At 39.0% G+C, this 26,592-nt stretch overlaps 1 protein-coding gene across 1 annotated transcript in view; it reads right to left on the bottom strand.

Annotated features, from left to right (window-relative positions):
- INO80 (INO80 complex ATPase subunit) overlaps positions 1-20,198 on the bottom strand; it is a 120,064-nt gene extending 99,866 nt beyond the window's left edge. The window contains exon 1 of the mRNA XM_061157540.1: positions 20,182-20,198. The gene's annotated coding sequence lies outside the window, so the exon portion shown is untranslated. The remainder of the gene's footprint in view (positions 1-20,181) is intronic.
- Positions 20,199-26,592: the final 6,394 nt, after the last annotated feature.

Genomic DNA, 26,592 nt, shown 5'->3' with positions numbered 1-26,592 from the left:
GTTATTTAGAGAACCATTTCCCAAAGTTTGCTTCTCTAAGTACTAGCTCAATATTAATAAATGACCATGGATATTAAAAATATTGGGTTTCCCTGGTAGCTCAGCTGGTAAAGAATCCGTCTGCAATGCAGGAGACCCAGGTTCGATTCCTGGTTCAGGAAGATCTGCTGGAGAAGGGATAAGCTACCCACTCCAGCATTCCTGGGTATCCCTGGTGGCTCAGCTGGTAAAGAATCCGCCTGTAATGTGGGAGACCTGGGTTCAATCCCTGGGTTGGCAAGATCCCCTGGAGAAGGGAATGGCTGCCTACTCCAGTATTCTGGCCTAAAGAACTCCATGGACTGTGTAGTCCATGGGGTCGCAAAGAGTCGGACATGAATGAGTGACTTTCACTTTCATTAAAAATATTAATGCATTAAAGTCAGACTTAAGATTCTTCATATTTCCAATATGCTAATGTGCTTAGTCTCTTTCCAACAGGAATTCTCAATTTATTTGACCATTTTATGGCAAAATCACTCATCAAAATGTTTAAGAGAAGACCAGATTGAGAATGACTGATTTAGTCAGATATCTAAAGACAGTTCAATCATAAATGCCTTTAAGAAGTAATTCCTGGTGGGAGCGAGGTTCAAGAAGGAGGGGAAAATACGTATACCTATGGCTGATTCACGTTGATATATGGCAGAAACCAACACAATAGTAAAAAGCAATCCTCCTCCAGTTAAAAATAAATATTTAAAAAGAAATAACTCCTAAATTTATCTATATTAGTACAGAAAAGGCTGAATTAAAGTACAACTCTTATGAAAGCTATACCTTTAAAGCATTTTAAGGACTGAAGACAGTCTATAGCAGGTTATATAGGCTAAAGTTCTAAAAGGCCAAATATTAAGGTAACAGAACAATTGGATTTCCCACCTGCACTCCTCCATAACTCAGGCAATCTATAACCCAAACCTATTATGACTGAATGTGATTTACTGAGTTCAGAGCCACAGGCTACATTAACAATCTGCAGGGCCATGGCACAAATAGCAGGATCAGGCCAAATAAATAAACTTCATAATATTTTTAAAGATACAAATAGACCAAAAAAGAATGCAGATGTTATTTTCACATGAATACTAAAGTCACATTTCACTCATTCAGCTATTCAATCGCTGAACTCAGTGTAGAAAAAGATATTTCCTTCAGAGATTTTAGTCTAACAGAGAATGTAAAGCTAGAACATAAATAACCACAATAAAAAGCATACATGGGAAGTTATTTAAGAGATGTACAGATAAAAGTGCAATGGAAGTTCAGGAAAAAAACTTCCTGAACATATGAGTGTCAGACTGTGTTAAATGCTAAACAAGGAATCTGCTTGATTTACAAATATCTATAACTCTGAATTACAACAACACGAGAAGACTCTACATATGGACATCACCAGATGGTCAACACTGAAATCAGACTGATTATATTCTTTGCAGCCAAAGATGGAGAAGCTCTATACAGTCAGCAAAAACAAGACTGTGAGCTGACTGTGGCTCAGATAATGAACTCCTTATTGCCAAACTCAGACTTACATTCAAGAAACTAGGGAAAACCACTAGACCATTCAGGTATGACCTAAATCAAATCCCTTATGATTATACAGTGGAAGTGACAAATAGATTCAAGGGACTAGATCTGATAGAGTGGCTGACAAACTATGGATGGAGGTTCGTGACATTGTACAGGAGACAGGGATCAAGAAAAAAAAAATGCAAAAAAGCAAAACTGCCCTCTGAGGAGGCCTTACAAAGAGCTGTGAAAAGAAGAGAAGTAAAAAACAAAGGAGAAAAGGAAAGATATGCCCATTTGAATGCAGAGTTCCGAAGAATAGCAAGGAGAGATAAGAAAGCCTTCCTTGGTGATCAATGCAAAGAAATAGAGAAAAATAATAGAATGGGAAAGACTAGAGATCTCTTTAAGAAAATTAGAGATACCAAGGGAACATTTCATGCAAAGATGGGCTCAATAAAGGACAGAAATGGTATGGACCTAACAGAAGCAGAAGATATTAAGAAGAGATAGCAAGAATAAACAGAACTGTACAAAAAAGATCTTCATGACCCAGAAGATTACAATGGTGTGATCACTCACCTAGAGCTAGGCATCCTGGAATGTGAAGTCAAGTGGGCCTTAGGAAGCATCACTACAAACAAAGTTAGTGCAGGTGATGGAATTCCAGTTGAGCTATTTCAATCCTAAAAGATGATGCTGTGAAAGTGCTGCATCAATATGCCAGCACATTTGGAAAACTCAGCAGTGGCCACAGGCTGGAAAAGGTCAGTTTTCCAAACAAAGGCAATGCCAAAGAATGCTCAAACTACCACACAATTGCACTCATCTCACACCCTAGTAAAGTAATGCTCAAAATTCTCCAAGCCGGGCTTCAACAATACATGAACCGTGAACTTCCAGATGTTCAAACTGGTTTTAGAAAAGGCAGAGGAAAAAAAAAAAAGAAAAGGCAGAGGAACCAGAGATCAAATTACCAACATCCTCTGGATCAACGAAAAGGCAAGGGAGTTCCAGAAAAACATCTATTTTTGCTTTATTGACCATGCCAAAGCCTTTGACTGTGTGGATCACAACAAACTGTGGAAAATTCTCAAAGAGATGGGAATACCAGACCACCTGACTTGCCTCCTGAGAAATTTGTATGCAGGTCAGGAAGTAACAGTTAGAACTGGACATAGAACAACAGACTGGTTCCAAATAGGAAAAGGAGTACATCAAGGCTGTATATTGTCACCCTGCTTATTAAACTTATATGCAGAGTACATCATGAGAAACGCTGTGCTGGATGAAGCACAAGCTGGAATCAAGATTGCCAGGAGAAATATCAATAACCTCATGTGCAGATGACACCACCCTTATGGCAGAAGGTGAAGAACTAAAGAGCCTCTTGATGAAAGTGAAAGAGGAGAGTGAAAAAATTGGCTTGAAACTCAACATTCAGAAAACTAAGATCATGGCATCTGGTCCCATCACTTCATGGAAAATAGATGGGGAAACTGGAAACAGTGTTAAGACTTTATTTTGGGGGGCTCCAAAATCACTGCAGATGATGACTGCAGCCATGAAATTAAAAGATGCTTACTTCTTGGAAGGAGTTATGACCAACCTAGGCAGCATATTAAAAAGCAGAGACATTACTTTGCTGACAAAGGTCAATCTCGTCAAGACTATGGTTTTTCTAGTAGTCATGCATGGATGTGAGAGTTGGACTATAAAGAAAGCTGAGCACCAAAGAATTGATGCTTTTGAACTGTGGTGTTGGAGAAGACTTTTCAGAGTACCTTGGACTGGAGATCCAACCAGTCCATCCTAAAGGAAATCAGTCCTGAGTGTTCATTGGAAGGACTGATGTTAAAGCTGAAACTCCAATACTCTGGCCACCTGATGCGAAGAACTGACTCATTGGAAAAGACCCTGATGCTGGGAAAGACTGAAGGAGGGAGGAGAAGCGGACGACAGAGGATGAGATGGTTGGATGGCATCACCAACTCAATGGACATGAGTTTGAGTAAACTCTAGGAGATGGTGATGGACAGGGAGGCCTGACATGCTGTAGTCCATGGAGTCGCAAAGAGTTGGACACGACTGAGCGACTGAACTGAACTGATAACTGTGAATGAGGAAACAGCAGAGTTTAGGATATGGATCCTTCTGTACGATCTAATGAATAAAAAACAAAAAGTGTGATGAATACAATCACCTAAAATTTAATGCTTCCAACCACAAAGAAAAACCCAGGCCAATTGTCTTCACCAGTGAATTTTACCAAACATTTAAAGTAGAATTAATACCAATCCTTCACAAAGTCTTCCAGATAACAGAAAAGAAACTCTGTGACATCTGCATTACCTTGATTTTAAAACCTGGCAAAGACATCACAAGAAAACTACAGTCAGCCCTCCATATCCCAGATAGAGCCCACGGATACAGAGGGCTGACTATTCCATTTTATAGAAGGGACCTGAACTTCCACAAATTCTGGTATTTGCAGGGGATCCTGGAATCAATCCCCCATGGGTACCAAGGAAAGACTATATAGACTAATAACCCTTTTAATATAGATACAAAATCCTCAACAAGATACAGCTGACCCGTGAAGAACATGGGGATTTGGGGGCACTGATCCTCCTTGCAGTTGAAAATTCACATATCATGCAGTTCTGTGCCTAAGGTTCCATATCCACAGTTCTGCATCTGTGGATTCAACCAACCACAGATGGTGCAGTATGCAGTTATTGAAAAATAATCCACATATAAGTGAGTCTATGCAGTTCAAACCCTTGTTTTTCAAGGGTCAACTACATTATACATGGAATCCAACAACATATAAAAAGAATTACACACCATTACTAAAGTAGAATTTATCCTAGGAATGTAAAGTTGGTGTCATACCTGCAAATCAATGTGTTACACCTCATTAAAGCACAAAATTCACTTGATTATCTCAACAGAAACAGAAAAATGATTTGACAAAATTCAACACCATTTCAAAATAAAAGTCAACAAACTAGGAACAGTCTTCACTACTGGCAGACCAGTGTTGAAGACTCCATGCTTCCACTGCAGGGGGGCACAGGTTCCATCCCTGGCTGGAGAACTAAGATCCCACAGGCCACAGAGTGCTGCCAAAAAATAAAACTTTAAAAAAAAAGGGGGGGGGGGAACTCCCTCAACCTGATAAAGGACACTGACACAAAACAGAGCTAACACCATACCTAACAGGCATGTTAGGGGAAGACAGGATGCTTCCCCTTTAAGATCAGGAAGAAGACACGGCTGTCTGCTTTCACAACCTCTGTTCAAAGCTGGACTGAAAAGTCTAGCTAGGGCAATTAGGAAAAGGAAGGAAGGGACGGAGAGAGTGATGGCAGGCACCCAGATTCAAAAGAAAGAAGTAAAACTATATTTACAGATGGCATGATCTTGTACATAGAGTAGATAACACTAAGGAAGGCTCTAAAAAATGATTAGAACTAATAAACAAGCTCAGTTATCTTGTAGGATACAAGATCAAAATACAAAAATCAATTATATTTTTATATACTGGCAACGAACAATCTGAAAGAAAAACTAAGAAAATAATTCCACTTATATTATCATCAAAAAGAACAAATCCTTAACCAAAGAACTGCAAGACACTGTTGAAAGAAATTCAAAGAACTAAAAAAATGACAATATCCTACAGTTCATGGATCAAATGATTTAACATTTTTAACATGTCAACAATACACAGATTAAATTTAATTCCTATCAAAAATCCAAGCTGCCTTTTTCAAAGAAATAGACAAGCTGATTCTAAAATTCAGGGAATTCCCTGGTGATCCAGTGGCTGGAACTCAACACTTTCACTGCTGTGGTCCAGGTTTCATTGCTGGTCAGGGAACTAAGAGCCGGTAAGTCACAGTGCAGCCAAAAAAGTAAATAAAAAATAAAGTAAAATTCATATGGAAATGTAAGGGACCTAGGACAGCCAAAATAATCTTTAAAATGACAAAGTTGGAGAATTCATACTTTGATTTAAAAATTATCCACACAGCTGAAGTAGTTATTAAGCTACATGGTGCTGACATAAGGTGAGAAACATAGATCAATGGAACAACTGAGAGTCCAGAAATAAACCCTTACATTTAGAGTCAACTGATGTCCAACAGGGGTGTCAAGATAATCCAGTGGGGAAAGACCAGCCTTTTGAACAAATGGTGCAATGACAACTGTGCAGCAACGTACAAAAGAATGAAGTTGGAACTCTTCCTTACACTACACACAAAAAATTAACTCAAAAGAGATCAAACACCTAAATTTAAGAGCTAAAAGTATAAAACTCTTAGAAGAAAACATTAGAAAAAATCTTCATGACCTTGGATGAGGTAACAGTTTCTTAGATAATATACCAAGAGCGACAGCAACAAAAGGGAAAACAAAAGTCCAAAAAGATAAATTGGACTTATCACCTTTAGTGCTTTAAAGGATACTATCAAGAAATTGAAAATTCACTAATAGGAGAAAATACTTACAAATCATATATCTGATAAGGGATTGACTGATATCCAGAATATTTTACAAAGCTCTTAAAATACAGTAAGAAAAAGGTACTCAAATTAAAAATGGACAAAGGACTTTGCTGGCAGTCAAATTAAAAATGGACAAAGAGGACTTTGCTGGCAGTCCAGTGGTTAAGACTCTGCACTTTCAGTGCAGTGGATGCAGGTTTCATGCCTGGTCAGGAAACTAGGAAGATTCCCCATGCTGTCTGGCAAAAACAATTTTTTTAATTAATTAAAAATCGGAAAAGGATGTGAATAAATATTCTTCCCAAGGGGATATTTCAATGGCTAAAAGTACATGAAAAGATGCTTCAACATCATTAGAGATCAGGAAAATACAGCGCAAATCCACAATAAAAACCACATGGATGGTTATAATAGAAAAGACAGACAGTAACAAGTGTTAGCAAAGACATACAGAAACTGGAACCTTCATACACTGCTAGCAGGAATGTAAAATGGTGCAGCCATTTAGGAAATGTCTGACAGTTTTTCAAGTAGTTGAACATATGTTTACCTTTGTCCCAGCAGATCCACTTCTAGGTATACCCAAGAGAAACGAAAATATATGTCTGCAAAAAAAGTTAAGACTAGAATCTTCATACTAATATTCACAACAGCCAAAAGGTGGAAACAACACTAATGTCCATCAACTGGATAAATGGATAAATAAAATGTGGTATATCCATACAATGGAATATTAATTGGCATTAGAAAGAGTTGGAATAAGTACTAACAGACACTGTAACACAGATGAACTTTAAAAACATTATATACTAAGTAAACAAGCCAGTCAACAAAGCCCTTGTACTGTTTGATTAATTTATGAGGTATCCAGAACGGCAGCTCCACAGGAAACAAAAAATGACCAGTGACTGTGTGGGACAGGAAGTTGGGACAGGGTTAAGCAGGGGCTTCTCTGGTGGCTCAGTGGTAAAGAATCCACCAGCCAAAGCAGGAGGCACAAGAGACACAAGTTCAATGCCTGGCTCGGGAAGATTCCCCTGGAGAAGGAAATGGCAACCCACTCCAGTATTCCTGCCTGACTTTTTCCATGGATAGAGAAGCCTGCCGGGATACAGTCCATGGGGTCTCAAAAGAGTCAGATACTACCTAGTGACTAAACAGCAAGTGGGGAATGGAATGTGACTGCTAATAAACAGAGGTTTCTTTGGGAGCTGATGAAAAGGTTCTGACACTAAGGTGACTATTGCCAACTCTGCGAATAAATTAAAACCAATGAATACACTAAAATTATATACATTTTAAATGGTTACTTTTATCAACCAGAAATTATATCTCAATAAATGTTACAAAGCGTCATTTCTGCACAGAAAAAAAGTTTAAAAGTAAGCAAAAATTATTTGCAACACTATACAAATTTAAATATCATATGGAGGGTTCTTACAAAATTCTAACAGTAGTAGAATACCTCTAGCCCACAGAACCTACTGCATAATTTTGCTTAAAAAGATTGTTACTATTATTATCCCACTTAAGGTAAGGAACCAAAGTCTTACATGTTAAGTAACTAAGTTGCTCAAGTTCATACCACTTTAATAGGGAATGTGGATTTGAATCCAAACAATCTGACTCCTGAGTCCTCACCTTAAACTAGAAGACTATAAGACTAGAAATTTACTATATAAAGGGAATCATACCACATGGGGTCACAAAGAGTCAGACACAACTGAGTGACTGAACAATAACAAATACTGTATATATACTTTTGTATCTGAATTCTTTGAGGTTTTCTTAGTATGTTTCTGAGATTCATCCATGTTACTACATACAGTTCAGTCCTTTTTGTTGCTGAATCAGATTCCATTACAAGAATGAATATAATCACAATTTATCTATTCACTTGTTGATGGATATTTGGGTTTTCATTTCTCTTTGGGTAAATTCTGAGGAATAGGACTGCTAGGTTATAGGTAAGTATATGCTTATCCTTAAAAGAAACCACCAAACAACTTTCCAAAGTTGTTCTACTATTTTACACTCCCCGCCCCCGCCCCTAGTTGCTCCCCATCTTTGTCAACACTTTGTATTATAATATCATCTCACTGTGGTTTCAATTTGTACATCCCTGATGACTGTTGAGTACCTTTTCATACGCTTAATGGCCATTTGTATAAATTCCTTTGTGAAATGTCTTTTAAAGTTTTTCAATCACCTTTCAGAAAATTTCAGTCTTTTTATTACTGTGTTATATAAGTTCTTGATATATCAGAGATATAATTCTTTTGTCAGGTATATGTATTACTGTAACATCCTTCATGTACATTCTCTCCTAATTCATCTAAAGATTTCTCAATCAAATCCCAGTTTTTTAAGAGACTGACAAGCTCCGTCTAAACTTTTTATGGAAACACAAAGGATGCAGAATAGTCCAAACAAGTTTAGAAAAGATGGCTAAAGTTGGGAGTTCACTGAAACTTTCAGTAAGTCTTGAAATCAGTGTAGTCAGATGGTGCTGCATTGGCAGAGGATAGACAAATCAACAGTACAGAATAAGAGTTCAGAAAGAGATCCATACTTACACAGTCACACTGTTCTTGACAAAGGCACTAAACAATTCAATAGGGAAAGGAAGGTTTTTTTTGACAAATGGTACTGGAACAACTGGAGATCTATATGGAGGAGGGTGGGGGAGGAGAGATTGAACTTCAAACACCTACACTTCATATCATACACAAAAGTGATGTGAGAGACAAATCAGACTTAAAAAGTTAAAATGATAAAGCTTCTAAAAGAAAACATAAGAACATATTCTTGTGATTTTAGAGTAGGTAAAAATTTAATAGATAGGGCACACAAGAAGTACTAAATACAAAAGAAAATACTGATAAACTGACTTCATCAAAATTAAAAACTTCTGCATTTAAAAAAACTAGTTAGTCCTTCTTTGCTTGGTTTCATTCTTTATCAGTTTGCAACAGTATTTTAAAAAAAAATCAGTCTGCAGAGAAAGGGTATTACTGCAAATTATATGTAATCAGATGCAGTGGCCCTCTTTGCCTTATCCACACCAAATAAAGGTACAAATTCCCTCTAACACAAAAGCCTTACCAGGATTCTCATGTAAGTCTGTTGGGTTCCAAGGCCACTCAGAATTACTCTAGAAGATCCTCATTACACTTTCCCTTTTGCTCTTCAGATTAGGATTCAATTTCTAGCCACTGCCCTTAAGGTATTTTTTATATTTCTCCAGTACCAGGTAACACAGATACTAAAAGTTCCCATTAACATATGCTATGCTTAACCAGTATTCCTGTTAAAATATCTTCCCTAACTGTCCAATATTTTACAGGCAGCAACAATTTACTGTAGACTTATACTGTAGACTTATGTACAGTATACTTAAGTACTGTATACTTCTACTGTATACTGTATAACCAGTATTCCTTACTGTTAAAATATCTTCCCTAACTCTCCAATATTTTACAAGCAGCAACAATTTACTCTATACTTAAATGGGCCAACAAAGTAACTCCCATTTCTCTTAGTTGGATCTGCTATCATTGTGATTGTTCTTTACCCTAGGTCTTTCTGTATTACCTTATTATCTGTTGTTTACTAAGAAATCATATGCAATATCAGAAGTAGTTGGAAGTTTAGGACCTGAATACTCCCCTCTTTGGTTCACAATGTGGATCCTTGTACTAATGCACAAAGTACAACAAAAACTGCTTTTCTTTAGTTTCCTTTTTAAACATTCACAAATAATTAAAATGGATTAAATTTGCAGAATATAAAAAATACGGGGAAAAGAATCCAAATTCCAAAATACATAATCTGCATAATATACTGATAAGAAATTTAATAAAAAAAAAAGAAATTTAATAAAATTCTCATTTAAATCACTTTTTCCCTACCCAATAAAACATCTTTGTATCATTCCATTTAGCTGAAATGAAGATTACCGGCAACTTCTTTCCATTACTATTAAATATTATATAGTTTATATTTTATAAACTATTAAAACCTATTAAAATATCATTTAGCAATTCTACAAAAAATAATCGAGGTAAAATTTTTTTCTCATGAATGTTTTCAAAGAGTAAGAGTAATTAGGTCCTGTGTCTACAGGCATTTATTTCCTGCCCACCATAATTACACAACTTTAACAAAAAATAGTCAATGGCTCAGCCAAAAAACATTTCTGCATTCACTGAAACGTTTCACATAACCTTAACCATAAAAAAAAACTTTCAAAGCCAGCCTCAGTGGGAAGTAAAACTCTTGTTACGGCCTGATGAGAGGACGACAAGGGACCTATAACAGAATAAGAGCACCCTAGTGTGAGGGGCTTTTCTGTCCTAGGTGCTTTAATAACACTAGCTCATTTAATCCTCACAGTAATGTAACGTGTATTCCCATTTTAGATAGGTTAAATAACTTGCCCGAGCTAGAATTAGAACTCAGATGTATTATCAGTGACTCAAAAGCCCCAATTTTTTACCACCCAATTCTTTACCACAGACTCTATGATAAAATAACAGAGAGACAAGAGTGATCCTGTGAGTGGGTCTGCCCATGACAGTTCAATTTTATGCCTGTTGTCTGAAACATGATTACCAACATTCTCGCCTCACTTCCCAAAGTATCCAGTTTGAACAGTATTTGGTCACTCTACACATGGCAAGTTAAGAGGAAAATAAATCATTAGGTACTCTTTAAATATTCTAGTTGAACCTAAACTTTCCATTCAAACCACTGAATATGCACTAAAAAGTTAAAAGAAGCCACTATGTCCCAGAACTGAACTAAACAGGAGGGAAAAACCTTGTCCTCTAAGAGCACAGGCTGACAGAGCCCTCTACATAGGCTGACAGAAGGCCAGAAAGCACCTGCTCACCCAAAGGAACAGTTCGTACTATAAGAGCATAGGAATAATTTAATAAACCTAAGGTTTCCCCAAATCAAAGTTTGCTAGACAAAAATTACACCTGCATGGGTTTTTTTGGGGGGGGCGGGGGGGGGGGGGAGGAACTGGGGAGAGGACGGTTCTTGCCACTCGGCTTGCGGAATCTCAGTTCCTCAACAAGGGATGGTCCTTGGGTCCCTACATCTGCACTTTAAATGAAATGAAGAACTCCTGGCTAAAAAATTATGGCCCTTCCAGAGAGTTCTAAAATGGCAAAGAGAAAATACTTGGCTTATCTTATAGGTATATTGTGAGAAAGAAAAAGCACTTTTCCATGTTTACGTTTCCCTACTTTTGTTCCTCAGTAAAATCAGAATATATACCAAAATGAAGTGTCTTTTCAAGGATGACATAAATTACAATGCTTTTGCTTTCTTCTAGGTAAAGAATCATTTAAGCTTCCTAGAATAGCATCTTCATCAAGACAGGGAACAAACTGCATTTTTATCAGAATAATAAAAGACGTAAATTACTAGCACAACTGCCTATAGAGAGTTCTGTGATATACACCACAGACATGACATCTGGTCAAACAAGTTTAATCCCCGTTAATTAAGAATTAATTAGAGTCAAAATCAAAAAAATCCAAAAGGGAGGAAATGCTTCCTGAGGTAGCCAGTGGACCTTTCACATGGTAATTTTAAAAAAAAATTGTTTTATGTTAGGCTATGTTAGAGGTCCTTAGTAGATTTCACAAGTCTTCTGGTGAAAAGAACCCAAACTAAATTAATGACAACATATCAAATTAAAAATTTGAAAACAAAGCTAAAGATTCCTCTTATTGAAGAATTAGTGACTTTAACAACTTTCACAGCTAAATTCATGAAAACACTTACCTTTTTCAGGGAGTGAGATAGCTGAGAAATATATGCACCAGTAAAAGGGAAATTAAAGAACTGAATCCACAGCCCCAAAATCTTGAGCAATTCAGTTTATTTCTCATCAAAGGGAAGTTAACATTAGCTTACTTGATAGATATTTGCGAAAAATAGAGATTCTCATAAAGAGCTGCGATAACTTAGCTATCAGTTCCATATAGTTAACTGTCCATTATTACAAAATAGTGAGAGCTTATTATTGAGAATAAAAGGTAAGAGACATTCATAACCAGCCAATATTATAAAATTGACTTTTCTATTTAGTTTTCCTGTACTAAAAGTCAGTTTTCATTTTGGGTGTGAATACAGTAACTAGTGTGGGTCGTAACACAGAACTGTGTAAAACTGTCTTCACCAAAGTCAGTCTGAGAAATCAAAGTTCAGGTAATTCATCTTGGCAATGAACCATCTGTAAACAAGCATGAGGTGAATTGTATACTAAACAGCTCTTGCTTTTCAACTGTATTTCAGTCACTTAAGATGTGATATTTTTATTAACACCAAATAGAATTACTTTCATTACCTTCATTTTATAATATACATAGATATTACAAACAAGGCAAGTATATTTACACCAAACTAGGTGTCCAATAAACACTTTTTTAACTATTCAAGAAGCTTGGGGGTGAGGGAACTTCATCACAAGTAATTCCAATTGAGAATTCAAATTTATTTTGTTGCATCAAATGCAATAAGACTATGTACACACATTCTACTGAAAACCAGATGCCATTTTATTTGCATATGCACTTCATATATACATTCACATATTTCATTCTTTTATGACATAGACAACACTATAATCCTTATTTTACAGACAAAAAAAAACTTAAGCTTAAGGTCTCCCCTAAGGTCACACAGCCAAAAGTGACAGAGCCAGGACTGGAATCCAACAAGTCTGACTCCAAACTCCCACATATTTAACTATTCCAATATTGTCTGAAGGACCTCCAACAAGCAGAGGCTCCAAGGGCATAAAGCCATGCTAATGAAGTATTCCAAGCAGTATATTCATTTATTCAATCATTTATTTAGACCAATATAGAGTCATAAATATTGATTTTATGTTATGGGTTATAATCCAATGCTGCTTTATTTTGCTGCTCAAATCGTTGCGTTTTGGCCACTGGGAGCTTTTCAGTTGGTCCCTGCGCTCCTCTGACACATCCTCATCAATGTGGAATGGTGGTGGTGGGAGCTGTAGTACTTCCTTACCTTCTTGCACAAGATGCTCCAGGCTCATCTTGTAGATTTCCTGTATCAAACCTAGAGTTAGCTATTTCTCCAAGGAGCTCCAGTTCCTTTTATTACATAATGGTATAAGAAAACAAGATGTGGGTACTAGGTGTACTCCTAGGTTTTTAACCTTCTCTGCACAGAGCACAGAAATATACCTTATGTGTATATAAACCCATGTTATGTATGTGCCTCTAAAAATTTCTATATGCAACCACCTCTATCTATATCAAGCTAAATATGGATTCATACTGATGACTCCAACTTTAATCCATCACCACAAAGATTATACTAGCCTCCTCCCCTTGATTATCTGTAAATGCTTACTCTGACAGTAAGTAGTCTATCTCCCACCATTCATTTATTTAATTGTTTAATTGCACTCTCTCTGTATTTCAGTATCACAATTAAGTGGTAATCTCATAGAACACAATTGTAACAATTAGACTACAGTGCTCATAAGCAGTTCCTTAAGGGTCCACTCATTTTCAAGGTTACTTAGGTTAGCACTTCCCTCCTCCTAATTTTAATAAGATGGTTTCATACATTTATAATACTATTATATTCTCTTTTCACAATCCACATTTCTTCCTGGAATCCTTCAACCTCCGAAATGATTTTCGCTTAATTTGGACATATTGAAGTTTACTCTGTGCTATGAAGGCCCTGCGAGTTTGGCAAATGCATAATGTCATGCATCCACCACTACTGTAGCCAACAGAATAATTTTATCAAGCAGTATTTTAAATGAATCAAATGGTATTACAATCCTCTATGGAAGCAGCATGGTTCGGTATAAAGAGAAGGTGAAGTCAAGAACTTCAAGTTTAATGCTACTGACAAGCCATACAGACTTTAAGAATAACAGCTATCCTTTCAGGGTCCCAAGAGTCTCACTGTAAAATGAGGGAGTTTCAACTAGATGACAATAATTTATAGCATTTATTAAACACTTGGTGTCAGGGATGATGCTAAGCACTTCACATGGATTATTTCATTTATTTCTAACAACTCTACATATAAAGTAAATACTTTTATGTATTATCCCTATTGAAATGATGGAATTAAAAGCTTAATATTAACTCGCATAAGATCACCTAGCCAGAGAGTTACAGAGCCAAGCCTCTAGAACAGCAACTGGCATGCCCTGCATGTCAAACCCAGCCTGCTGCCCACTTTTATAAATGCTGACAGATAAGAATGGTTTTTACATTTTGAAGTAACTGGGGAAAATTCAGGACACATGAAAATTATATGAAATTACAATTTCAATGCCCATAAAGTTTTACTGGAAAATAGCCCCACTCATTCATTTACATATTGACTACGGCTGCTTTCACAATACAATAGCAGACATGAGTAGCTGAGACAGAGAAAGCACGACCAGCAAAGCCTAACATTTATTATTTGACCCTTTACAGAAAACCTTTCCCAAGCCCTACTGTAGAGTCTGGCTGACTATTACTTTCTAAGAATGATTCTAAAAAAAGGCAAATTATTACTAACATTAGAATGACAACCTGGACAGAAATATTTTAGACCCTGAACTAAAAAGTTTAATGTTGTAAAACATCATCTCTTTGAGCTATAATTTTAAATAGAAAGATATTTCTATCTACTGGTATTCATTACATAAACACAAGATTAATGCATTGTAAAGATTTTCTTTTTTTTTTTTTTAGATTTTTCTTTACTGATGTATTTTTACCTGTTATCTAAACAAAGATGAGATATTTTCTATTCACAATAAAAAGTTTCTTATTTCAATACTTTACAAACTAAAACTCTAGATTAAACTGTCAAAACAAAATGGTACTTACAATTATAGCTAACGCTTGTTGAGAGCACCCTTTGCCAGGTTCCACTGTAAGAATTTTTAGGTCTCTGTGAGCAAGTGAGTGAGTGAAGTAGGTATTTCTATTATCTTAATTTAAAAGATGAATAAACTGAGGCTTAAACAGCTTTCCAGCGGCAACACCGTTAATAAGAGAGCTAAAATTTGAACCCAGGTCATCTGGCTCTAGGATCTGTAAGGGGTCTGGCTATACTACAAGGCCACTGGATGACAATGCTTCTGTTAACAAGGCAGATTAGAACCTTTAAACAAATGAAAAGAAAGTTTCACTATATTAAACAAAAAACCTAAGTACTAGTAATTTATATCAGCACCTCAAGAGAAACATTTAGGTTTATACTTTTACACTTATCCATGGCACCCTAGGGCTTCCCTGGTGACTAGTGGTAAAGAATCCACCTGCCAATGCAGAAGATGTGGGTTCAATCCCTGGGTCAAGAAGATCCTCTGGAGAAGGAAATGGCAACCTACTACAATATTCTTCCTTGGGAAATCCCATGGACAGAGAAGCCTGGAAGGCTATAGTCACGGGGTTGCAAGAGGCAGACACGGCTTAGTGACTAAACAACAAACAAAAAATGGCATCCTAAGACTTTGTACAATTCTGTTTCTCTTTGCAGAGCCCCTCTGTACGCTCCACGCATAAACATGTTGTTCAGAAACTAAGTCAAATACGATTCTTTTGCAACCCCATGGACTGTAGCCCACCAGGATCCTCTGGCCATGGGATTTCCCAGGCAAGAAGACTGGAGTGGGTTGCCATTTCCTTCTCCAGTATATATACATACAATTGGATTAATTCACTTGTACACGCCCAACAGAGTCTTACCACAGGCCCTGAGGGTGGCAGATGCTCAAAAATCACTGTTGGGCGGATCAAAGCACATTCAATATGTGTTCAATAAATAAATATTGAGTGAATGAATGAACAGAATAAGGAGTTTCATAAACCATTAGGTTCAAGTATCATTAAATGGTTGTTGACCTGAAATGAACTAGGGATGGAAAAGTCTCTGGCTTTGTAACATTTAAATTGGGTCTGGTCTGTTCATGAGCTTTAACCACTTTCTGTGTTATTAAGTTTCATAAACAAACCACTCATTTTACACCTATCTAACAATATTCATCTTTCAAGCTAGTTCTAATTTTCCAGATTAACAATTTAATAACAGTCCATCTCAGTCTTCATCACTCCATTGTGAAGTCAAATTTATCCTCATATGAAAGCCTCACTGTTGCCTTCATTATTTATACTGGAAATTTCCCTCCTGCTTAATTTGTTCTTCTTTGAGGTGTAATAATTTAAGTCTAAGAGTGAATGCACTGTGGTTTTCTACCAAGATAACACAAATACAGTCCATTTCTAAATTTTATTTTTCATCTCTCTCTCAGGAGTGATTTTTTTAAACATTTATTTATTTACTTATTAGACACAACATAAGACATGCGGGATCTTAGGTCCCCAAGAATTGGACCCGTGCCACCTGCAGTGAAGCATGAAGTCTTAAACCACTGGACCAACAGGGAAGTTCCAGGAGTGACAAATAGGTTGACAGCCTTTCTGGTAATATTCAGACAACAATCTCAGAGATAAACTGACCACTTGGCCTAGCATTGCTTTTACCATATTGATGTTCTCTAGCCATTTTTCTGTTTATGCACAAGGGATGAAAGATTTACCCAGTTTATCCTTCTCAGTTAACTAACTTCTTGCCCAGAAAAGGTAGCTGTCACATGCAAGCCCAAAGGCAGCTTATCTGTTTATATTTATAAGAAATATGAATCATTTTAGTACCAGTACAAAAAAGTGAACAATATACATGAATACCCTGAGAAAACCCTATATGCCATCCATGTTCTTTCCTACTGCGTAAGTTTCCTCTTCCAAATCAAAACTAAATGTATGTTAAAGTTTTTGATATGTTCTTCAAAGGTGAAAATAAACTAACATTTCTCAATATGCTGTCTTATAGTTGATATGTCATTTAATCTCAGAAGTGAAAATTATTTTACCTGTTTTACAAATATGGAGAACTGAAACAAAAAGTTCACTGACTTATTCAGTGCTACGCGGGACTCAAACCCAAGTCTTTTTAAGTTCAAAACCAATGTCTTTCTATTATACAACCAGGTTTCTCTTCAGCTAAATTATCACTCACTTTCCCCCTACAAAGTCCTGTTCACATGAATGCAAATTTGAGCCAAAAATCCTTCTACTTCTTAAAAAAAAAAAAAAAAAAAATCACTGGTTTGATGCATATAAAATGACTTAGCTACATGTTGGACTCTCCAGGGCAAAGGCTCTTTAAACTAGGGCCCAGGAAGTTGGATGGAAAAAAATGTACATCCTTATTTTCACTAACCTATAACCAAAATTAACATTTTCTTCAATTCTGAACGTAGTTCCCGTAGCATACCACAGTGGTATTAGCAGAACCAACACTAGTTGTTAAAACGTGAACTATATTTTATACATTTGAAAACTCATTCTGAGAAGGGGTTCACAGGTTTCTTTAGACAATAAAGGGGTTCAAAGCACATAAATAATGTAAGGATACTGCTCTGACACCATCACACAGTTACCAAAGCTTGGTAATGAAGGTTTACAAAGGCATGTCACACAGCTTACTCATTGTCTTTTAGTCAGTTTAAAATACGGGGAATTTCCTGGCGGTCCAGTGGTTAGGACTCTGCTTTCACAGTCAAGGGCTCAGGTTCAGTCCCTGGCTGGCGAACTAAAATACCACAAGATGCATGCCAAATTTTAAAGAAAAAAAGGGACAGCATTTAGTCCCAGTGATTTTTTTCACATCTAATTTGTCAATGACGTTGGCTATTACTGATATCCTACTTCTGACCTAACACATATGGAAATCTCTCTTACAAAACCCAGGCATTAAACTTCTTTGTGACCAACTTTTCAACTCTAAGCAAACCTACTGTACTACAATTAGCAAGCGAATCCAGTGCTTCTACAACTGAAATTTCTCATTTAATACACAGCCATGGTTCAGATGTTTAGGTCCCTTCACTCCCCCAACTCATATGCTGAAATCCTAACTGCCAAGGTGACGGTATGAGGTAGAACAGGAGCCCTGGTGATTAGATCAGTGCCCATATAAGGTATTTAGTAAGTATTAACAGCTATGCGCTTCTCAGTCTTCCGCAGGCTACGACCTAGTGTATCAAAATCCATGTGCTTAAGAAGCAAACCTGTCACCAACTTCACTTATTTTCCTACACAAATTCAAAGTTTCCTATTAATCTTATCCAATTCCTACCAATCTTATCCAAATCTTATCCACTCTAAAACTCAATGCATCCCAGCATTTGTATTTTGTGTGAACTTTATGTTGACGTGTTAAATCCCCAAGCCAGTTTTAACCCTGTGGGCAGAAAAGATGCCTATTAGTCCTTTCCTAGTCCTGTGTCTACGCAAGTTAACAGCAGTCAAAAACTGTTTAAGGATACCTTCCCTTGGTAGTACCATGACAAACTTTCACTAAGTGAAATTATAACATCACAGTTTAGGGTCTGTAGCTGAGACAGAATCACATTTGTACCTTGATGTACTCAAAATGTTTTTATTAGTCATAAAATTTCTAATCATATTTGTGCTCTTAACATTAGTTTTTTCCTATTAAAAAACACAGACCTTTAAAAATTGATTTGGATTCTCCTGAAACAAATTGTAGAGGAAAAGAACATAGTAAACTAAAACAACGGAATTTAACTCTTAAAAATACAAATTTATTTTAGAATCTAGTTAAGTATGTGACTTTTACCATATATAATAACCAAATAAATGTTTTATAGGAAGAGCTTGAGAATCTCAAGAATAAAACACAACCAGAATTGGAACACTAATTGGCAACAAAAAGAAACAAAGTCCTGATACATGCTACAACATGAAAGAGCCTTGAGAACATGGTTAAGTGAAAGAAGATAGCCACAAAAGGACACATATTGTATGATTCTGTTTATATGAAATATCCAGAGTAGGCAAATCTACAAAAACAGAAAAGAGATTAGTGATAGCTAGGAGTTGGGTGAAGAGGAGAAGGGAGTAACTGCTAAGGGGGTTTCTTTTTGGATAAGGGGGCTTCTTTTTGGAGTGATCAGTTAGTTAAGATAGTGCACTGTGCTAGCTATACAACTCGATTCGTAGGCTAAAAATCATGGAACTGTACACTTTAAAAGGTGGAGCTTTTTTAATATCTCAGTAAAGGTATTACTTTAAAAATGGATAACAAAAAGCCGCCACTTGTAAACCACAGTGAAAATTCCTTTTGGGAAAGGAAATCATGAAAGTCATTGATTGGAAAAGCAAGCTGGTTACCTGAGATGTTAGCAAAGTCAACCGCCTCATTTCTTCTTCCATTCTACCAACAAGTATACGAACATACAACTAGACAGTGTTTGAATCAAAGAATTCGGCAGATCGGGCTGTTAAACTAAAATAGTGAGTGCCTTCTTAGAACCTCTCACTCCTAAACTGTAGGGGGCTTCCACCCTAGCTGATTACGGAAGTAGTAGTTTTCAACAGCGACCTCAAGAAGGAACGTCAAATTGGATGACACTTGCCTAGACGCCCTACAAAGGCCAAAAAGCCTAGAAGGGGTGACACCTACACACTCCTAAGTGTGCGCACGTGTTAGGCTGCACCCAGCCAACACCAACAAGCAAAATGGACCATTCACCCAGATCCCAACTCGCACCCATAAACTGACACACTATCCCTCCCTTAGAGCTCATTTGTTTAAAAGGACAGACACAGCAGTCCACACCGGGTTCCCACTCGAGCCCAACCAGCCCCCGCCCTGCCCCACCCCACCCCCAAACCCACACACGTGTTAGCCGACACCGCCCCACCGGGTCCCACGTGCACCTGGTCTAACACACTCCTCACGTGTGGGCGCCCCACGGGCTTTCTCGGCTGGCCGAGGTCACCGCGTGACCCCGGGTCTCCAGAGGTAGGAGAGAGTTAAGAACAAGGCCGAGATCCCTGAGGTCCCAACCCTGCGAGGAGTGTCCACACCCATCCTCCCTACTAACCCCAACAAATCCCAGGGCCGGGGGCGACGGCCCCTTTAAGACGCGGCCCAGTCGTCGCCCACAGAGAGGGGCGCAACGGGGCCTACACAACCCCCCCTCCGTTCGTCCGCCCACGTCTAGTCGCCTCACCTCGGGCCGCCGGGCCCCGCCGCCGCGGCGGCGGCGGAGGGGGGGCGGGGTGCGGGCGGGGTCCGGAGGGGGGGGTCGCCCCGCTGACGGTGGAGCCGCGGTTCGCTCTCTGAGGCCGTGGGACGGTGACTGCGTTGGGCGTGGACGCTCCTAGCTCGCTCCTTCGGCGGCTCCTGGGACCCCAAGATGGCGGCGGCGCTGAGGCGGCTGCGGGCGCTGGGCCGGCGGCGGCGGCGGCCACTTTCACTCACTGAGAGGAGCGGAGCAGGGACACGGGGAGCCATGGCGGGGGGGAGGAGAGGCGCCATAGCCAGGCCAGAACAATCGAGCCGCTACTCAGTAGGCTTACCCCCGCCCCGCCCACGCTCACTGCTCGTCGCCAGCCCGTGGCCGCCCGCAGTGCCGCTGCCGTCGGCCTCGTGCAGCTCGCACCCCGCCGCTGCCGCCTGACGCCCCGCGCGGACCGGGGTTCGGGGGAAGACCCTGATCCATGCCATCTGATGGCAGATTGGTCGGGGCTGGGACTGGCGAAGATTGCCGAAAGGCGGCGGGGAGGAGGAGGAGGATGTCATCGCTAGAGTGAGCAAGCAGATCTCGCGGGAGCAAATGTCGCGAGACCTCTCTGATCTGCAACCGCCAAAGAAAGGTTACTTTTCCCGGAAGTAACGTCAGTCCAAACGGCCCGGGATCCTGGGAATGTTTGTTGCTGCAGATGGAAGTGGGAGGGTACTTGTGATTAGTTTGTTAACGGCTACCAAACACTGCTCAGTTCACTTGAGGAAATGTGTAGGCTCAGGTGTTATATTTTACATTGTTTTTGGTCCCTTTGGGCAGGGTTGTATATTGTAGGGAAGGCCCTGCTCTGTAGGACCACTCTTAACACAGTAGTTTGGGGCTCCACTTTGGGCTCAGCAACCAAAACTGCGATGCTGTGGCACAGCTGGGCAAGGTACCTAAGTGAAGGTTTTAGGATTCAAGCACCTGGGAATACACAGACCCGTCATCAGAAATGTCTCAGTATTCTAACACCCACCCAATGAGCCTCCGAAAAGGGAGTAATTTACCTGTCTCTGCCAACTCAACAGTTTGCACCCTCTGCTGCCCACATTTACTAAAATTAATGCAACTCAGTTAACAGCATCTGTGATGAGAAGTACCTAGTGTACAGTCTAATAGCAGGTAAGGATTAGAAGAACTTAGTGAAAGTTAACTATTTCATTTCCCTCATGTCTCGTGGTTTAATTCATTTAATTCTGGCCCTTAGCATTTAAACAAAACAACATTTGTTAAAGTCATAAGTAGCCTTCTTGTGCCAAATTCGCTGGACTTTGAAAAGTTAAATTTGCTTAAAGGCAAAAGTACACACCTTCTGGGGACTCTCCTGGTGGTCCAGTGGTTAAGAATCCTTGCAGTGCAGAAGGATTCAATCCCTTTTTGGGAAACTAAAATCCTGCATGTAGTGGAGCAACGAAGATCCCATGTATGCAACTAAAACAAGATGCAGATTAATAAGTATTTTTTAAAAATTACACCCTTTGTGAAAGAGACAAGGGGATGTAAGAACACACACAAATACCTGCTCATTTGTCAGGGAGAGGAGTCAACACCTGCTCATTTGTCAGCGGGAGGAGTCAGGGGATACACCAGAAGTTAAAGTGAATTATGTCCTGTATGAGAAGGGTGGGGAGAAGGGGAGAATGGGAACAAGGTTGCAGGATTAACAGGGGAGTGGCAATTTTGTATAAGACTGTATTTTAGAACCCTATGTTTCACATACCCAGAAACATAAAACACCTAAAATCAACTGGGATAATATTTAAGTAACAACCAGCTGACTGGAGCGGAAATCAAAAGGAAAAGAATAAAGGGGGAAAAGTCACTAAACTAGGGAGGGACCAAGATATAGAGTCCCTTAAAGTTCAGATGTAGGTAGTCAATTTGTTTTCTTTGTCTGCGCTAACAAATTACTGCAGAATAGTGGCTTGCTGCTGCTGCTAAGTCGCGTCAGTCTTGTCCGACTCTGTGACCCCATGGACCACAGGCCACCAGGCTCCTCTGTCCCTGGGATTCTCCAGGCAAGAATACTGGAGTGGGTTACCATTTCCTTCTCCAGTGCATGAAAGTGAAAGTGAAGTTACTCACTCGTGTCCGACTCCTCACGACTGCATGGACTGTAGCCCACCAGGCTCCTCTGTCCATGGGATTTCCCAGGCAAGAGTACTGGAGTGGGTTGCCATTGCCCTCTCCTAATAGTGGCTTAACACCAACCTATTAGCTTACATTCTGTAAGTCAGAAGTCTGACAGTCTCAAACTGGACCAAAATCGAGGTGTTGGCTGGGCTGCCTTACTTTCTGGGGGCTCTTGCAAAGAATTTGTTTCCTTTTCCAACTTCCAGAGGCTACTTGCATTCCTTGGCTTCTGCCACCCATCAAACCAACTGTTAACCCTTTAAGGATCCCTGTGATTACAACAGGGCCACTCAGATAATCTAGAATAATCTTCCTATTTTATTTTTTTTTTTATTTATTTTTTTTTTTTCAGTGTTACAGCTCTATTTATTTAGATAATAGCAGGAAAATCCATCTTTGAGGCGTGAGGGCACGTCAACCCAAAGATGCGAAGAGAAGAGCGCCCCATCGTGTGGGAGAGAGAGAGCAGAGAGGGGAGAGAGAGAGCAATCTTCCTATTTTAAAATCAACTGATTAGCAGCCTTTAGCCCACCTGCAACCTTAATTCCTCTTTGTCTGTAACCTAATATATTCAGGTGGCAGTAGTGGTGAACAACCCGCCTGCCAATGCAATAGGTGCAAGAGACGCGGGTTCGATCCCTGAGTGGGGAAGATCCCCTGGAGAAGGAAATGGCAACCCACTCTGGTATTCTTGTGTGGAGAATCCCATGGACAGAGGAGCCTGGCAGGGCTACAGTCCATGAGGTCACAAAGAGCCAGACATGACTGAGCATGCATACTCATAGTTGATCACATTCTATTTAATTTATTCACATGTTTCATGGATATCGTTGGGGGGATAGCATTATTCTGCCCCCTCTCCCCATTCTGTCCTAGAACTTTTGATATACAACTCTAATCTTTCATCTATGACTTTCACATTAAAGTTCAGTTTTTTCCAATTTAGTAGTCTTGCATTCTTTTTTTTTTTTTTTTCCTGGCCTCACTGGACAACTTGTGGGATCCTAGTTCCTGACTAGAGATTGAACTCTGGCCCCTGCAATGGAAGTGCTAAGTCCTGATCACTGATCATTTCTGTGATTTTCTTGCTGAAAATGTATAATCTCATTCAATCATGAAAACAACATTAGACAAATAGAATTGGGGGATGTTCCAAAAAATAATTGCTCAATACTCTTTGAAACTGTTAAGATCATGAAAGACAAGGAAAGATCTTAGGGCAATTATAGACTGCTAGGGACTAGGAAGAAATAACAACTAAATGTAATATGGTATCCTGTAAAGAAAAAGGGACATTGGTGGGAAAACTGGTGACATGTGTATAAGGTCTCTAATTTAGCTCCTAATATTGTACTAATGTTCATTCCCTTGTTTTGATTACTGTGCTAAGGTTCATTTCAGTTCAGTTGCTCAGTCATGTCCAGCTCTTTGCGACCCCATGAATCGCAGCACGCCAGGCCTCCCTGTCCTCCACCATCTCCCAGAGTTTACTCAAACTCATGTCCATTGAGTTGGTGATGCCATCCAACCATCTCATCCTCTGCCATCCCCTTCTCCTCCCTCCTTCAATCTTTCCCAGCATCAGGGTCTTTTCAAATAGGTCAGTTCTTCACATCAGATGGCCAGAGTATTAGAGTTTCAGCTTTAACATCAGTCCTTCCAATGCGTATTCAGGGCTGATTTCCTTTAGGATGGACTGGTTGGATCTCCTTGCAATCCAAGGTACTCTCAAGAGTCTTCTCCAACACCACATCTTAAAAGCATCAATTCTTCGGCGCTCAGCTTTCTTTATAGTCCAGCTCTCACATCCATACATAACTACTGGAAAAGCCATAGGCTTGACTAGATGGACCTTTGTTGGCAAAGTAATGTCTCTGCTTTTGAATATGGTGTCTAGGTTGGTCATAACTTTTCTTCCAAGGAGTAAGCGTCTTTTAATTTCATGACTGAAATCACCATCTGCAGTGATTTTGAAGCCCAGAAAAATAAAGTCTGTCACTGTTTCCCCATCTATTTGCCATGAAGAAATGGGACCGGATACCATGATCTTCATTTTCTCAATGTTGAGCTTTAAGCCAACTTTTTCACTCTCCTCTTTCACTTTCATCAAGAGGCTCTTTAGTTCTTCTCTTTCTGCCATAAGTGTGGTGTCATCTGCATATCTGAGGTTATTGATATTTCTCCCGGCAATCTTGATTCCAGCTTGTGCTTCATCCAGCCCAGCATTTCACATGATGTACTCTGCATATAAGTTAAATAAGCAAGGTGACAATATACAGCCTTGATGTACTCCTTTTCCTATTTGGAACCAGTCTGTTGTTCCATGGCCAGTTCTAACTGTTGCTGTAAGATGTTAACATTGGGGAATTTGAGTGAAGAAAATACAGAAAATCTTTTCTGTATTAACCACTGTAGTCCAGTGGTTAAGAATCCATCTGCCAATGCAGGGGACAGGGGTTCAGTCCCTGGTCTGATAAGATTCCACATGCCATGGGGCGTCTAAGCCCATAGGCCACAACTACTGAACCCCATGCTCTAGAGCCTGTGCTCCACAACAAGAGAAGCCACCGCAGTGAGAAGCCCACACAGGGCAACTAGAGAGAGTAACCCCCCACTCTCCAAAACTAACAAAGCCCACTTGCAGCAATGAAGACCCAGTGCAGCCAAAAATTAATTAATTTTTAAAAATAGACATACTCTTTTCAAATTCATTACCTAACTTGAAATCACAGGAGACACAGAGGGACTTCACTTGGGAGGAGGTGGAAGTCTAAACTCAACCTCTTCTCAGATGTAGCAGAAAAAGAAAGGCAACTATATGAGCAATAATAACCATGAAACTGCCCCCACCAACCATCAGCTCCATCCAGAAAAGGGATACTTCCCACCATCCTGACCGCTAACAAGAATTCCAGGGAAAACAGCGAAGTGAAGAACTAGGGTATCCTGCCTGGTATCTGTAAAGTACACACTTGAAACATTAAAGTAAGGGCCAGAAATTGATGGTTATTGGCCATAACTGGTTTGTCATAGCTTTTCTTCCAAGGAGCAAGCATCTTTTAATTTCATGGCTGCAGTCACCATCTGCAGTGATTGGTAGTGAACGCTTAGATATATTTGATGCAGGAACTATCCCAAATGAAATAGTGAAATGAGTTTTATCACATGCTAAGCATGGAGCAGCCAAAATCATACTGGAAGAGAATCTTGTTCAGAGCGGAGAATGAAATGTCCTGACAGTTGTAGAATGAATGTCAGCAGGAAACTCAAGTCCTCTGAAAAGGAAAACAACGCAGTTGTTGGAGGATCTTTGAGAAGTATAAAGAATTAATTAGAGAAGCTTGTTACTAAAGATACTTTCTTTCTAGAAAGGCAATCTGGCCAAGTTGAGGGAAACAGCAAATAACTACTAACCATAAATAGTATCTTTCACAGCAAGTTTCTCAGTATTTAATATCTACAGATGAGATATGCATAGCTAAACTGATTAAAAACACCTCCACATATATCTGGTATTAATGTGATATATTCCATTCACATTCATCATCTCATATGATACTGTGAAGGTGATAGTATGAACATTTCCATTTTATAGATGAAAAAAACAACCTCAAGGAGATTAAGCCTAAAATCACAAATCCAGTCAATTAGTAAATCCAGGATTTGACTCAAGACATTTGAAAGAAATCCAGAGCATTGTGGTGAAAAGCTCTGAGGTACAATGCAGAGATTTTTATCTCCTTAGGGCATGCTGGAATTTTAAGATATATGTAAAACAGTCAAATTACCAAACAAATTCAATATATTTAATGATAATGACAACAGATCCATTTTAAGTTGGTGCTAGAGTCAGAAGCCTGGCAAGAAGGAGGATGTAAAAAGGAATAAATAAATTTAGCCATGAGTGATAAAACATGGCCTATAGAAAGTTTTATAAATAGCTTTATATGTTTAGCTTCTTTTCTCCTTCGTGGTTATTTTATAATATGGAAGATGTAACAGGGAGAGTTAGATTGTTATGAAGATATATTTAAATACCTATAGAAAGATAATTTTTAATATTGCCTTAAAGGTAGGTGCAGTGGATAGTTATGATGCCAATAATATCTTTCAGGTGGCTGGTGCTTTCAAATATCTCATCTGATGTGATAGCCTCAGTTTCTACCTTGAAGTCGGAAGACTATGAAAACCACCATGTGGGTAGGTGAGTGGAACACTAGA

This window comes from Dama dama, chromosome 12 (assembly GCF_033118175.1).
Source record: "Dama dama isolate Ldn47 chromosome 12, ASM3311817v1, whole genome shotgun sequence".
Classification (NCBI taxonomy): Eukaryota; Metazoa; Chordata; class Mammalia; order Artiodactyla; family Cervidae; genus Dama; species Dama dama.
This window is presented reverse-complemented; position numbering and strand designations above follow the sequence as displayed.